The sequence below is a fragment of the Mustela nigripes genome, chromosome 1 (genome assembly GCF_022355385.1).
Source record: "Mustela nigripes isolate SB6536 chromosome 1, MUSNIG.SB6536, whole genome shotgun sequence".
Lineage (NCBI taxonomy): Eukaryota > Metazoa > Chordata > Mammalia > Carnivora > Mustelidae > Mustela > Mustela nigripes.
Genome location: NC_081557.1, coordinates 243264748 through 243280211, shown reverse-complemented (window position 1 = coordinate 243280211; position 15464 = coordinate 243264748). Strand labels below are relative to the sequence as shown.

General features: G+C 34.9%; 1 protein-coding gene across 4 annotated transcripts in view; it reads left to right on the top strand.

Moving 5' to 3' along the window:
* FRYL (FRY like transcription coactivator) overlaps positions 1 to 15464 on the top strand; it is a 221575-nt gene that overhangs the window by 18427 nt on the left and 187684 nt on the right. For 2 of the 4 annotated variants that reach the window (XM_059383621.1, XM_059383604.1), the window contains exon 2: positions 10871 to 11008. The exons of 1 other annotated variant lie outside the window; for it this stretch is intronic. The gene's annotated coding sequence lies outside the window, so the exon portion shown is untranslated. Of the gene's footprint in view, positions 1 to 10870; positions 11009 to 12411; positions 12554 to 15464 lie in introns of those variants that run through there. One more of the 4 variants, XM_059383614.1, reaches the window with a different exon arrangement.

Sequence of the window (15464 nt, the reverse complement as noted above, 5' to 3'; positions counted from 1 at the left end):
CTGTCTGTCAAATAAATTAAAGTAAATAAATAAAATAAAATACATTATTCTTTTAGCGGTGCATGGGTGATGCAGTTGGTTGGTGTCTAACTTGGGTTTGGCTCAGGTCATGATCTCAGGGTCACGAGGTCAGTCTCTGTGCTTAGCACATTCTCTCTCTCTCTGCCCCTCTGGCTCATGCTCTCTCTCCCCCCAACATAAATAAATCTTAAAAAAAATATCCTCTTAGTAATGAAAACGTTTGTAAACATTTTCCTCAGAAATTATGTTAATTATGTTAAATTTTCAAATTTTTTTCCAAGTAATTCGAAACCTCAAACTAATAGGAATTTTAGGTAGACCTTATGGAAAGAAGGTGAAAGTTGTGTTGTAGTTTTCAGGTTATTTTGAGAAAGGGGTCTTCTGATGCATCACTTGGCATTTTATAGCTTATAAAAGGTATAGGGATTGGCTTTATTGTCCTTATTTATAAAAGGTTTTTTTTTTTTTTTTAAGATCATTTATTTTAGGGTGCCTGGGTAGCTCAGCGGGTTAAGCCACTGCCTTCAGCTCAGGTCATGATCTCAGGGTCCTGGGATCAAGTCCCGCATTGGGCTCTCTGCTTAGCAGGGAGCCTGCTTCCTCCTCTCTCTCTCTGCCTGCCTCTCTGCCTACTTGTGATCTCTGTCTGTCAAATAAATAAATAAAATCTTTTAAAAAAAAAAAGATTATTCATTTTAGAGAGAGAGAGCGCGAGAGAGCAGGGGTAGAGTAAAGGGAGAGCGAGAGAGAGAATCCCAGCCAGACTCTGCACTGAGCATGGAGCCATACGGATTTTGATCCCAGAATCCTAAGATCATGACCTGAGCCCAAATCAAGAGTTGGCCACCTAACCACCTGGACTACCCAGGAACCCCTATCAAAAGTCTTATTGGGATTTAAAATTGAAAGTCCTTTATGTAGGCTCTTCTTTCCTCCCCACCACTGCCCTGCTTCAATTAAACTGTAATAATTTACTGAAAGTTAATATATATAGGCAAAACTTTGATGTCATTGAGATTTTTTTTTTTTGGAGAAAACTGTTCCTTCTAAGACAAAACCAGAGGAGATCATTTGAACCAAGAACTGGTGAACTTCGGAGTACTATAAATCATGGTTGAATTATGAAAGTTTTATATTGCCCAGTTGTTTGCTGTTATTTTTTGTTTGTACAGGGCCTAGTTTTGCTGATTTCTTTACTAATTAATAATATCATTAAGCAGGTAGGGGGGAAAAAGTATGATTGAAACTAAAAGTTAGTGTATAATTTGATTCTGAGTTTTAGAATAATTTTACAGTGAGTTGTTTTATCCCTTTATGGACAATGTAATTAAAATGGTATTTGCTTTGCCACATAGATATTATATATACAGATACATATGTAGATATACACATAATATATTTTATATTTTTATGCTTGTGAGATTTCAAATAATACACAATAGCATTGATTTTTTTTTACATTTAATAGTGTGTAGACAGCGTAGGTTTGATGAAACCTTTACATTTATATGTAAATATATAAAATTATAATAACTAATATATAAAAATATGCTTAGTTTGTATATTAATAGTCAAATTTAATTTTTATTTAGTGCTTTATTATTTTTATGAAAGCCATTTTGCTAGGTACTGTGGGAGATGCAACGATGAATTTTTTACCCTTTTGGGACTCATACTGTCAGAGCCAGTTCTTAGAACCACAGAATTTTAGAACAGGAATAAAAAAATGTAAGAGATTATCTTCTCTTGGATGGGTGTGTGTGTGTGTGTGTGTGTGTGTGTGTGTGTAAGCAGCAGTCTTTTGATTCCAACCCACTTCATTGTTTTCTGTCCCCCACCTCCCCATCCTCCCAGATAAGTAATAATGTCATTTTCTGTGCCGGGGAGAGAGTTCTAGCAGGCGGATGATTGGCTGGAGTGAAATGTGTAGCTTTTCAAGTATCTCTTCCATCTCCTTTGTTAGTAAGCAGGAGGAATTGTGGGCCATTTTTTTTTAAGTCTAGGGATTTAAAACTATGAACTCAAGAAATTGTTTTAGTGGGTAGTGACTAGAATGTAACACTTTTTAAAAATAGATTGGAGACTTACCAAAATGTATTGCGGATTATTATTTCAAGCGTATCATGTGGGTGTGTGTATGTATACATAACACACACACATATATATATTCTGGGTTGTTATATAAAATGTATTATAAGTACATTTATATACAGTGTTTTTTTTTTAATTTTTTTTTTTTTACGGCAGAGGAGAGTTTGGAAACATCTCTCTAATCTGTCTATTTCACCTTTATTTTAAACCTGGGGAGCAGCCATTGATACTTATCCCTAGATATATGACTTCTTCTTTTTGCAATGCTCTCTTGCTGTCGTGACCTGACATCAGGGTAAACTTTTCTACACAGGTAGAAATATACCAGGTAGAAATATACACAGGTGATTTTTTACCATAGTTCATCTGAATAAAAGTCATGCAGTGAGGTTTTTGTTTGTTTGTTTGTTTGTTGTTTTTTTCATTGCACTGCCTCTGGGTACAAAAAACATGTCGGTGGAGCTAACTGTTAATCTGTAAGTGTTGTTTACAATGTGCCTAACTTGGTACCAAGATGTGATTTAAGCACCAAGAGAATTTGGATTATTTAATACTAGTACATAATAAAACTACTTATCAGATATTCATGTGGGCACATACAGAGGCATAATTGTATTCTTGTAATGCACAATATAAATACTAATATTGTTTTGGAGAATCAGCATGGTATGCTGAAGCCATGGTTTGGAAAAAGGCATTGTAGTATGTTTTTATCTGTGGGAATTACTGGCAAGTATAATTGAGAGATTCTAAATACTGTGGTTGTTTACTTCGCTTTCGAATTTGGCTTAAATATGTTTGGTCTTGCTTTTTTTTTTATGATCATTGAATTAATCTGTAAGAATTATGGTACAAGCTAAAACTTACCATTGTTTTATAGATTTTAATAATTATATTTTTTAAAGATTTAAAAACAATGTCTCCCACCAAAGGTAATTAAAAAATGTAATTTTTTTACATGTGGCCATCCCCAGCTTCAACATTTATCAACTTTTTGTTACCTTTACCCACTCCCTTTCTCCAGTTCCCAGGTACCTTGATGCTGTCTCCTGGCCATGAAACATCATCCATAAATATTTCAGGATGTGTTGCCAAGAGACCAGGACTTCATTTCTAGACCTATAAAGCTAGAATCTTCACCTTTTGGGGAAGGTACTGAAGTTCTGAGTACTCAGATTGTGTTGGGGATATTAGAGCGATACAAAGGAAATGTGAGATCCTTTAAATGGGCTAAATGAAAAAAAGTGAAATACTTGGTAAGCATTTGTGTCAAAAAACAATAGAAAAGTTACAGTGAGAAAGCAAATGATTATCTTCTAAGTGCCCCTGGAGAAAAAGGAAAAGTCAGCATTTTTGAACACCTAGTGTGTGTCTGCATTCCATACAGGTCAGCAGGGGAAAGAAGCCAAGTGCCTTTCACATGGCTTGAGATAGAAATTTTGGTCCTAGATTCTTTCTTGAGGGAATTTAAATGATGTATACAGGGCGCCTGGGTGGCTCAGTGGGTTAAAGCCTCTTCCTTCAGCTCAGGTCGTGATCCTAGGGTCCGGGCATCTAGCCCTGCATTGGGCTCTCTGCTCGGCAGGGAGCCTGCTTCCTCCTCTCTGTCTGCCTCTTGCCTACTTGTGATCTTTGTCTGTCAAATAAATAAATAAAAATCTTAAAAAAAAATGTATACAAAGACTGCCAATTAAGATATTTACTGCAATATTATTTATAACAGTGAAGAGTTGAACCTCACTCAATAATAATGAAATGATTAAATGCACATAATGTATTTATAAAATGTTTTGTAATTGCTAGAAATGATACAGTGTGACACCAGTTTTATAAAACATCTAGTCCATATCGAAAGACCTGAAAGAAATGAACCCAGATATTAACATGAATTAGTAAGCGGCTTTCTCTAGGTGTTAGAATTATGACTGATTTTTATTTCTTCATTACATTTTTTTGGAAGTGTTACACATCAGGTTGTCAGAATATGTGATACAAATTAATAAATAATAAACATTTATTCAGTACTTACTGTGTGTCAGTCACTAAACATTTTTCATCTTTTATACTTAATTCTCCTAATAGCTGTGAGAGGTTTTATTATTCTTATTTTGTAGATGAGGCAATAGGGACACAGAGATTCAGCGCCTTGACAGTTTGATTCTATCTTTCTATGTTTATATTGTTTGCTTTTTTTTTTCCAGTTTAGTTTTTTTTTTTTTTTTTATTTTGCTTTTTTTTTTTTTTTTTTTGGATCTAGTTTAGTTTTTGTAGTAATCTCTACACCCACCATGGGGCTTTAACTCATGACCCTGTGGTTAAGAGTCTCACAGCCTTCCTACTGAGCCAACCAGGCTTCCCTATTCTTTGCTTCCAAATGTAGTTTTAACTCCCAAACATTTGGAAAAATACTCTAAATACTGTTCGGTTACTCTCTTTTTACCTTAAGATATATGGTGACTATTGTGGTATAGTAGTAAAAAGTCTTATTTAATTGACAGATAACACTTTATTTCCTGAATATTCCGTGGTGTATGTTTCTGTGCCTCTTCTATAGCTTTCTGCTCATAGGAATAATGGTACAGTGAACATCTTTGCGAATAAATCTGTATGTGTACTTCTGATTATCTTCCTAGAAAAAAGGTCTGAGAAGTAGAATTATTGGGTCAAAGAATATAAAAACATCTTAAAAGCTTTTGATACAAATCTTGAGATTGAAGATGACAAATGATCATTCCTCCTTTGACTTAAGTTGTTTGGGGGCTATAAATTTGGGAGAAAGAGATCATCTAAACATCAAGGGGAATTTGTGCTTTCATAGTTGCTCTTATAAAAAGTCAGGCTTCTCTAAGCCTGCTGGAGACCGTCAACAGGAAGAGAGAAGAGACCAACTTTGGGAGTTTCTGTGGTGCTCATTTACTTCTATGGCCCTGCGACCATTTGCTTTTTCATTTTTCTGAAAAACTGAAAACTTGAATTAGCCCAGCAACCTTTTTATTGGAAATTGTCTTATAAAAATGTACAAAATATTCATACCATATTTGCATGCAGTTTCTTTGATGTTTTACCTGATAGGACCTCAGGGTGTGACTTCCATTGTATAACTTTAAAAATTATACATATAAAACAGCACCTTGATTAGAGACTGTAGTGACCCCAGAAAATATTTTAGGGGTTGCATTTTTAAAGAAAAAAGACCTTTCCCCATTTTTTATTATTTTCTAAGGAGGCACTGTTCTTGTGACAAGCAAAAACAGAAAATTTTTGGTTAATTAGTTGATAGTTTCTGTTAAATGATTTAAGGTTTTATTGTGGTTTCTCTTGAGCATATTTCTTCCAGAGATTCTGTAGGTGACCTTGCTTCAAAGACTAACAGGAGATTTGGGTAGTGGGAAGGGGATTTTAACTCAAGGGGGTCCAGAGAATAATTAATGAAATCAGAAAATTTCCTTGTGAAGCTACCAGAGACATTAGGATTGAGTTTTTTAGAAAGACCAATATTGATAAAAGGTAATCTGACAGCCTAGAAATTTGTAAGAGGTACGATTGGAATAAATAGAAAACATTACATTGAAATTTGAAGGCTATAAGTATTTTAATGGAGAAAAAGTTATTTTATTTTATTTTTTTTTTACTATGAACAGTAAAATTATGAAACTGCTATAAACGGCAGAACTAGAAAATAAACACAAGGAGGATTTTTATCAGGGTTTCTTAACCCATGATTAATGATTGGATTAGAAGGGTTCATACACTGCAAAATTAGGTATATATGTGCATTTTGGAAGGAGAGACCTTCAGCAGTTTTTTTCAGATTTTTAAATGAAAGACTCCCCAAAACACAAGCTTCTGTTGGAGGGTGCGCCTCATGAGGTCAGGGATTTTTGTCTGTTTTATTCACTTCTCTATCTGTTCCTGGCATGTAGGTCTGCTTAATAAGTCTTTGTTGAATGTATGATTTCTGTACATTTATATATGGCATGGATAGTGATAGATTTATAGAAGTTAGAGATTGGAATACATTCCAGATTTAGTGAGGTTGATGTCTTAATGATCTGCTTTTACATTTATTTTAAATTTTTCTCTTGGTTATGCCTGGGTGGCTCAGTTGGTTAAGAGTCTGCCTTTGGGTCAGGTCATGATTCCAGGGTCCTGGGATCGAGCCCCGTGTCGGCTCTCCCTGCTTTGCGGGGAACTCACTTCTCTCTCCCTCCGCCTGCTGCTCCCGGTGCTTGTACTCCTTCTATGTCAAATAAATAGATAAAATCTTTTTAAAAAATACGAAAAATAAAATTTTTCTCTTGGTGTTTAAATCTAGATGAGTAGGCAGAACATTGGTATGATACTTTTGGGATTGAATTCCTCTTCTTTTTCCATGCCAGTATGGAAATGTAATAGGAAAATTATTCTGAACCGTACATATTCATCAGTATATTAGAAAATGTAGTGCTAGTGCTCTGGTGCTGTTTTCGTTTGATTCAATGAATGAAACCTTTGTACAAAACTTCCCCTTAAATTTTTGAATGGAAAATTTTGCCACTTGTTTTCATTAGATCAAGTAGTATGATAACAACTGCTATTCTGGGTAAAAATGTAAAATCAACAAAATGTTGATAAATTTACCTACAGAGAACGTTGCTTTATCAGCAAGAAATTTAGATTTTCTTTTCTTTTTCTTTTTCTTTTTTTTTTGCAGTGAAACCCTATTTTAGCTCAGTACCATTATACAGCATTTTTAGCAGGTAATATAGCATAATCTGTGATTACCTTAGTGTAATAAATTTTGTACTCCTTAAAATTGAAATTTGGGAGAAGGTTAAAAAGAATAACAGAAGGGTAAAGGTGCAAGCCCAGTTTAAAAATTGTAAAAACGATAGCATTTCTAAAATTAGAGAAAAAGTGAATTTCTAAAAATTGAACTGTGATGGAAGCTGTAGATTTTGTGAATCATCAGTTTTCTTTGTTAATTAAAGGGATGATGGTACTTTTTTTATGTTAATGATTTTTACCAGTCAGACATAAAAGATATTTGAATAATTGTTTGCTGCCTGCACTTGATTTTATGTGAATAGATTTCTCATACTTTATAAAATTTTTGGCAGATTATAAAAATTACTGGATTTTATATTTTTCCAAATTATTTTGCTACTGTGAATAGGAGCTGTGATTATTCTAAATTTATTTGAAAACGATCACATCCTTATTCTAAAAGGCTGTCAGAACATTTGAATCATTTTGGTCTTTTGCATCATTTTAACAGGCCTTGTGAGATTCCCAGAATAATTTTAATAGAAGGGCAGGAATTTGCCCTCCTAGATTACATATCTTGCAACCTGGTTTCTTTCTTTAGTTGAAATATAATGAATTTCTAGTCCCTACATATTTTAGTATTCAAGCACAGTTGACCCTTGAACATCACGGGTTTGCAAGTGTGCCAGTCTACGTAGACATGGATTTTTGTGAATAAATGCAGTATGTCTTTTTTCTTATGATTTTCTGAACATTTTTCTCCTTATTGTAAGAATATAGTATATAGCACATACAACCTACAAAATATGTGTTAAGCAAGTGTTTGTTATTGGTAAGGCTTCCTGTCAATGGTTGACAGGAAGTTTAGCAGTTTAATTTTTGGGGAGTCAAAGTCTAAGCAGATTTTTGACTGTGCGTAAGTCAGCACTCTTAACCCCATGTTGTTCAAGGTCAACCGTGTAAGTATCAAATACATCCAGAAGTCAAATTTAGAGTTTTGAGTTGGAATCCTTGAAGTTAATTATTTCACCTAGTGGGATAACCATTTCTATGGCATTTTCTAACAGCTTTTTCCTTAAAAACACAGTAAGCAGAGATTTCCATTTCTTTATGAAGCAGCCTTCTCATCAGTTATGTAATAATTAAGTTTTTCTTTTCTTTTCTTTCTACTTTGTGCTAGACGTCATAACTGCCTTGTTCTCCTTTTGGAATTATGAAGTATATAGACAAGCATTAAGAATATTATAATGAACATCCCTGAGATTCATTTACTCTTAATTTTTGCTCTGTTTGCCTGAGATTATTTTCTGTATCATTGTAAATTATAGACCTATACTTCAAGTGTCTTCCTACAATTAAGATACATTAAATTTATAGATTTCTGTTCTTTATAATTCTAGTAATCCTGTTCAGAAAGGAAATGAGGTTAATGTGCTATCTGAACACCCATTCAACTTTCTCTTTTACTTTTGGGCTGAAGTGAAACAAGGCTGTCCTTGGAGGACTTCATTTGACCTGAGATCCTCCCGAGCACCAGAGCTGGGCCACTGTTCTCTTTATTGCACATGGACGCTTCTAGATCATTTTTCTTGCTGCATGTTTAAAGCCTTACTCCTCAAAGCTTGTGTTGGTTGACTATTTACAGTTTCTTCAGTGTTGCCCAATACCAACTGACCTCTGCAGGTCACTCTTGTTTATATGACTTTTTTCTTAAAATAAGAAACTATAGCATTGATTACATGTACACCAGGACCTCAGTTACAACCTGTTTGACCTTAACCATGTCAAAAGTAGTATTATCAAAGTAGTAATAGAAATGACTCTTTTTGTAGATAAAATATTCTCCAAATTAATCAAGTGAAAGGAGAGTTAAAATGAGTCCCATGTTAAGTGAATATATATGGACACAAGATGGAGAGGACAATTGACATGCAGAAAGAAACCCCAAACCAAAAGGAAAACAATAAAACCCAACCCTGCTAAAAATGACTATAACCCATAATGAAGGCCAGAGAGGTGTAAACCAACCATTTCCCAAGGTAACCAAAGACCTATGTTTATTTGATCAAAAGTGGAAGTTGGAAATAGGAAGGTTTTGTATCGTTAAGTAGTCATTGAAAATTCTAGACAGATTGGGAAGTCTTGAAATGACACAGTGCTCTGACAATATGGTTACAAGAAGAGAAAACACATTTTTATAAAAAGCATGGCATTAGCTTTTGCTGTGTCTGAACAAGAAATTCAAAACAGAAGCACAATGAGAGACCTGGGCATCCTGGTACAAATCGGTCCTCTTTGAAGTTATAGTATTCCTAAAACTGCTTTGTACTCTAGGAGTAATTGGTTTTGTGATTTGTCCTAGAAGAGGAAGTGAAAGTTTAAATTTCATTAAATACAGACTATTCTGTGACTGTACTACCCAATATAGACAGGAAAGATGGGCTGTTTGTCATATAAGCTTTATTTGCTTTGAGGGAGAAATGATTCCATGACCTAAGATGATAAAACAGTATCAAGAATTATGGTAGAATTGCGGATATCGTTTTGTTTACAGATTCAGAAATAACTTGGTGGGGCAGTCAAAATATTCATATTTATAAGTTCTTTGGCTTCGAAGGTTTGGTTTTAATCATGATTTAATCAGTTATGCCTGTCAGCAAATAGAATATCATATTTTTCTAACTTGGCTAAGGGAATTTTAAATTAAGGTTAAGTTCAAAATTAATATTTCAGAGAGTAGTTAGTCCTTTCTCTTGGGTTGGAGATTAAATTCATTAAACAGAAAAAAAGTAGTAAAAAACCGGTTATGATTTCAAATGAAGTTAATTTGAATATTCAATGCCAGTTTTAAAATGTGGCCTATTTAGCTATTGAAAAATGCCAAGACTTTCAGTGGTATTAAAAACATGGAATATGTACAATTACCTGAGTTCTTATGTATAGTAAAAAGATAACTCTCTGTGTTCATTGGTTTTATTCTTAGTAACTATCCAGTTGTTTTATTTATTTATTAAAGATTTTATTTATTTATTTGACAGACAGAGATCACAAGTAGGCAGAGAGGCAGGGAGAGAGAGAGGGGGAAGCAGGCTCCCCGCCCAGCAGAGAGCCTGATGCGGGGCTCGATTCCAGGACCCTGGGATCATGACCTGAGCCGAAGGCAGAGGCTTTAATCCCCTGAGCCACCCAGGCGCCCCCATCCAGTTGTTTTAGATGTGGTATAATAACTTATAACCCATAACTCCATCAGTTAATATAATAGGACTTCAAAAAATATGTATCCCATAACTTTTCTGTAAATGAAGTAAATACTAGGCCTCATGGGTATATCAACTACTTTGCAAATTTGTTTATTCTATTGTATAATGAAGGTATTGACATGTTAGTTCAAGCATTGGCTAGTAAAAGCATTACTTGTCCCTGTGAAGAAAAGAAAGGAAGAGGGGAAACTGTAGATTAAAACGGATTTAAGAGACCCAGTAACAATTGCCTATATGGATTTTGTTTAGATCTGGATTAGAACGAACTTAAAAAAAATACTCTGATACAGTTGGGGAAATTTGAGCACTGATTGGTATTTGATGTTATAAATTATAATTAGTTAATTGTAGATATTATCATAATTGGCTTATGTTTAAAAAGTAAATTTGTACCTTAAAGAGATAAAGAATTATCTACAGATGCAGTGGTACCATGTCAGGAATTTGCTTCAGGATAATCCAGATTGGTGGGCTAAGGGGTTGAGGGGTGGGTGGAGGTATCAGTGAAATATAGTTTGCTAGGAGTTCATAACGGTGGGGGTCATTATACTATTCTCAATAATTTTGAATTGGTTTGAGTTTTTTCGTAATAACAGATTTAGAAAAAATACAGTGCAGCAGTATTAAAGATGACTGACAGCACTCAGTGACTCTCCCTTATCATCTGTTCAGAAGGAAAGACGGCTATAAGCACCACAAACGTACTTAGAAATGTATCTTATGTGTAAATCTTATATTTTGTTTCCCTTTAGAACTGAAGCCATTTATATGAATCTTGGATGATTAACACCTAAATGCTTAACTCTCAGAACTACTGCTCAAGAGTCCCACCACAGTCAGGATTAGATGATTCAAGTTACCACCGAGAAATTACTGTCTTGAGTTCTCCGGTAAGATGATAATAAATATTCTAAAGACTGAATAATGACTGTGCAGTCTAAAAAGATTTTTAAATGCTGGATGTGAGTGACTGACTTCTAGTATAATTTTTTAATCCTGACTCCTGTACCAGGAGTTGGAAGCTGTGATCATCAACCCAAGATCTTAGAAATATCAACAAGCAACGAGACTTCATGGCCTTTCCTCATAGATTTAGCTAGTGATGGGCACAGTCTTGTCACTGGAGTGTCCCTGAAATGCTGTGCTTTCCCCATACTGTATGTCTCAGGGTGGGTCCTTCCAAAGCTGATGTTGAAAAAGTCTGGCTTCCAGGATGTTCGTTAGGGATCAACACCTGCCAAGAGGGGAGGTTAGGAAGCAGATTAGGCAGAGGAAATCAAACCACAATGCTGGTTTAACAAAGCCTTGGCCAAGCCCACAGGAAGAACTGTAGTTGTGAGAGTTTCTTTCCCTTCCTAAATAAATCGTAAGCTCCTTGGGAGCAGAGACATATTTTCAGTGCCCTTGTACATTGCACAGGCCATTGTAGAAGGCGCTCAGCAAACATCTGTGGAAAGAGAAATCTGAGAAAAATCTTGTGACTTCTTCTGTAACACCTAATCCTTGCCTTTTCCTTCGCCAGTTGAAAGTGCAGTTGAGAAAGTGGGGTTCATAGAGACACAGGCGGTTATCTTGTATATCATGAACAAAGAAAGGAACTTGCCCTCCATTATCAGCCTGTGTTATAAACCACTGTTTCTGGGCTCCATAAGATAAGGGAGACCTATAACGGGACCTCAAGAGAACCACAAACCGAAGTTGGAAAGAATATGTGATCCTATCTACTGAGAAGTAGAGGGAAAGACCCCAGAAGACACAGCAGTAGCTTCTCAGCTCTTCAGACGTACCGATTACGGTTCTAACCAGTTATTTTTTTCTGTGTGTGGGGAATAGGCTGTACAGATAGGAGTTTTTATCCTTTCATGCTCGGGGGTTAAGAGAACATCCATTTCTTAGGAGTATTTTTTGAAAGTCAACATTGTTTTCTAGTAAGTACGGTCCTGCTTTAGGGTAAGAAATTTAAGTCTTTCATTTGATTTCCTTGTTTTTCCTTCATTTTTACTATAGGATTCCCGGACACAGGATACGTATTAATAAATCCTCTTAATTTTCCCTGAACCTTAATAATATATTGCTGCTTTACATGTAGAGGACCTTCAATTAATATCTTTTAAATGAATGAAATAAAAAATAGTTGACTTCACAATGTGGTAGAATAATGATTAAACACTCAGCAATTTAGAACCAAAAGTTCTGAATTTTTCTTTTTTTTAAAGATTTTTGTTTCTTTTTAGATTTTTCTTTTTTATTTATTTTTAAAATATTTTTATCTATTTATTTGACAGACAGAGATCACAAGTAGGCAGAGAGGCAGGCAGAGAGAGGAGGAAGCAGGCTCCCTGCCGAGCAGAGAGCCCGATGTGGGGCTCGATCCCAGGACCCCGGGACCACGACCTGAGCCGAAGGCAGAGGCTTTAACCCACTGAGCTCCCCAGGTGCCCCTCTTTTTAGATTTTTTTAAGATTTTTCTTTTAAGATTTTATTTATTTGCGATAGAACGAGAGAGAGAGCGAAAGAGCATACAAGCAGGGGAAGTGGCAGAGGGGTGGGGGGAGAAGCAAGCTCTCTGCTGGGCAGGGGGCCCCATCTGGGGTTCGATCCTAGGGCCCAGAGATCATAGACAGACGCTTAACCGACTGAGCCAGCCAGGCACCCCTTTATATTGCAATATTTCCTGATAGCTATATAAACTTTTATGCTTCATCTTTTAAAATAATGTAAATTATTTTCTTTGTTTGAGTATTAGAATGAGATTGTGCTCACTCACTGAGTGAATCAGATTTTTAAAAATTATTATTAAAATGTATATCCTTCAAAGTTATAAATTTGGTTACATAGGGAGTTTCTATCTTACGTGATCCTTCTATTTATTTACTTCTTGCTCACTTTGTACCCCCACCAGAGGGCAGGCAAAGAAAAGGAGAAAAGGAGGTACTAATTTCAGTTCTTAAAGTCTCATGTAGGCACACTTCACTGACATATTTTGTCCGGCTTCTGGACTACAGTAAGGCAGTAGGATCAGCTGCTTTTGTTATTTCAAAATATTTAGTAGAATGCTCAGTTATTTGGAATTAAATTATGTAAGGTTGATTACTGGATTTATAGAACTAAATATTTATACTTTAAATTCTTCAATTTTGCATTCTTTAGGCCATATATTTTTAAATTATCCATCTTTTTTGATAATTCACGCCAAAGTTTTCATTGGTACGATCGATAATCACCATTGACTGCAATGAGTTCTTTTTGTGTTTAAAAGTACCTTGGAAGGTTCGTAATACAGTATAAAGTTTTAAATTACTGCTTTTAATCTCCCATAAAACTTGATGTTTCTGAGGTCTCAGTTAGTTTTCAGAATGATAAGAATTATCTTTTGAATACAAGTTACTGTTTTGCACTTCAGTTGTAAGTTTCTTTAAAAGTAAAGACATGGAAAAAAAAAAAGTAAGACACGCCCCAAAGTAAAGTAAATTTGTCTTAACATTATCCCAGCTTAGATTTTCAAAGTCTAAATGTTAAACCAAGCAGATGCTAGGCATTTTATAGTCTCCATATTGCTGTTAACACCCATTGTACCCGTACGTGTATGGCTGTGTATGAACGAAGTGCGGTTTCATGGGCTAGAGCTGTCTGGTTTGTTATCAGTGCGAACAGCAAATGTCTTAAAAATCAGCTTTGGAACAGCTGGTGGTTGACCTGCTGGCATTCGGCACCACCTAAGTTCACGTGACGTTTCTTTGCTCTTTGACACAAATAGTGTAACTGACCTTCTCATCAGGAAGTTGGTGCAAACATCTTTCCATGTGCTTGTGGGTCTAGTAATACAGAAGAACCTTAAAATGGATTTTTTAAAGAGAGTCGTTCCTCCCATTCTTCCGGGAGATGTGGTTTTGGATACTAGAGATAGTTTTCCGGAAAGCTCTCCAAGATTACTTAAGATGAGACGTCTTAGTTGGCTTTCATCAGAGAAGATCATAGATGAGAAAGATGGAATCCATTTCTGCCACAGTAATTATGACAGACACCCACATCAGCAACTGGGTAAAGTAAAGATGCATTCTTTTCAATTCTTTAAAATATTTTAGGAAAGTAAAATTATTTTTACAAGGATGAAGTCTAGTGAGCGTATATCTTTATTTTGAAAATCAAGTATAAATAGTAAAAATGTTTAATATAGTAGAGGTGTATTTGATCTAAATTTTTTTTAGTATCAAAATTGTTGTTTTGAGTTTAGATGGAGAAATATTGATGCCATAAATCAAGATTAAAGCCATTAATAAAAGAAAAAGTTTGATGATCTTTGGAAAATATTTTGATGAACGAGTGTTATACTTACTGAAAAAATGTTATTGGTACAACCTATGAGATATATAAATGAAAATTAAGATACGAGTTTTTTTTATTTTTTTTTTAAAGATTTTATTTATTTATCAGAGAGAGAGGGGGAGAGAGCAAGCACAGGCAGACAGAATGGCAGGCAGAGGCAGAGGGAGAAGCAGGCTCCCTGCCGAGCAAGGAGCCTGATGTGGGACTCGATCCCAGGACGGTGGGGTCATGACCCGAGCCGAAGGCAGCTGCTCAACCAACTGAGCCACCCAGGCGTCCCAAGATACAAGTTTTATCTATCATTATAGAATCCACTTAAATTTTGTTTTAAAAATATATCCCATCCCATTCTTTTGTTCTGAAGATAAATAATTGGGGTAAAATATCAATAAAGTCACATCTTTGAATATAATTCTTATTTTGTTTCATTGTGCCTTTGTTTCCTATAGTCTTGCAAAATTGAATATAACACCTTTTAAAGTCTGAGAGGATGACAGTTATTATGTATTAGGAGAAAAATCAGTTTTGCGTATAGTAACTAGAAAATATTAAAAGACAGGAAAATCATTTAGGAAGAAGATGGAAAAATGCTTTAAGTTTTTACATTTTTGACTTAAACATTTCAAAATGTTAAAATGTTCTGCATAAGTATGAGCTTTGTAATCTTAGGGAATAAATATGGGCCCATATAAATTAATGTAATATTTAGTAGAAAGAGGAGAGTTCCTGTAAACCCTCTGCAAGTGTGATACATATTTTTATAGTTGTTTTCTGTGCATATTTTAATATGTGCATACACATTTTTACTTATAGAATTTAATAATGAGATTTACTCTCCCAACTATTCTTATACTTGCTTTTTCATTTAATACGGCATAAATATGTCTCACTTAAAATGCTCTCCATTGTGTGGTTATAATAATATATTCAATCAGTGTCTTATTGATGAACATTTAGGATGATTTTAATTTTTAGTTATTAAAAAAAGTTATGTAGTAAATGTCCCTTGGTGTATCACTT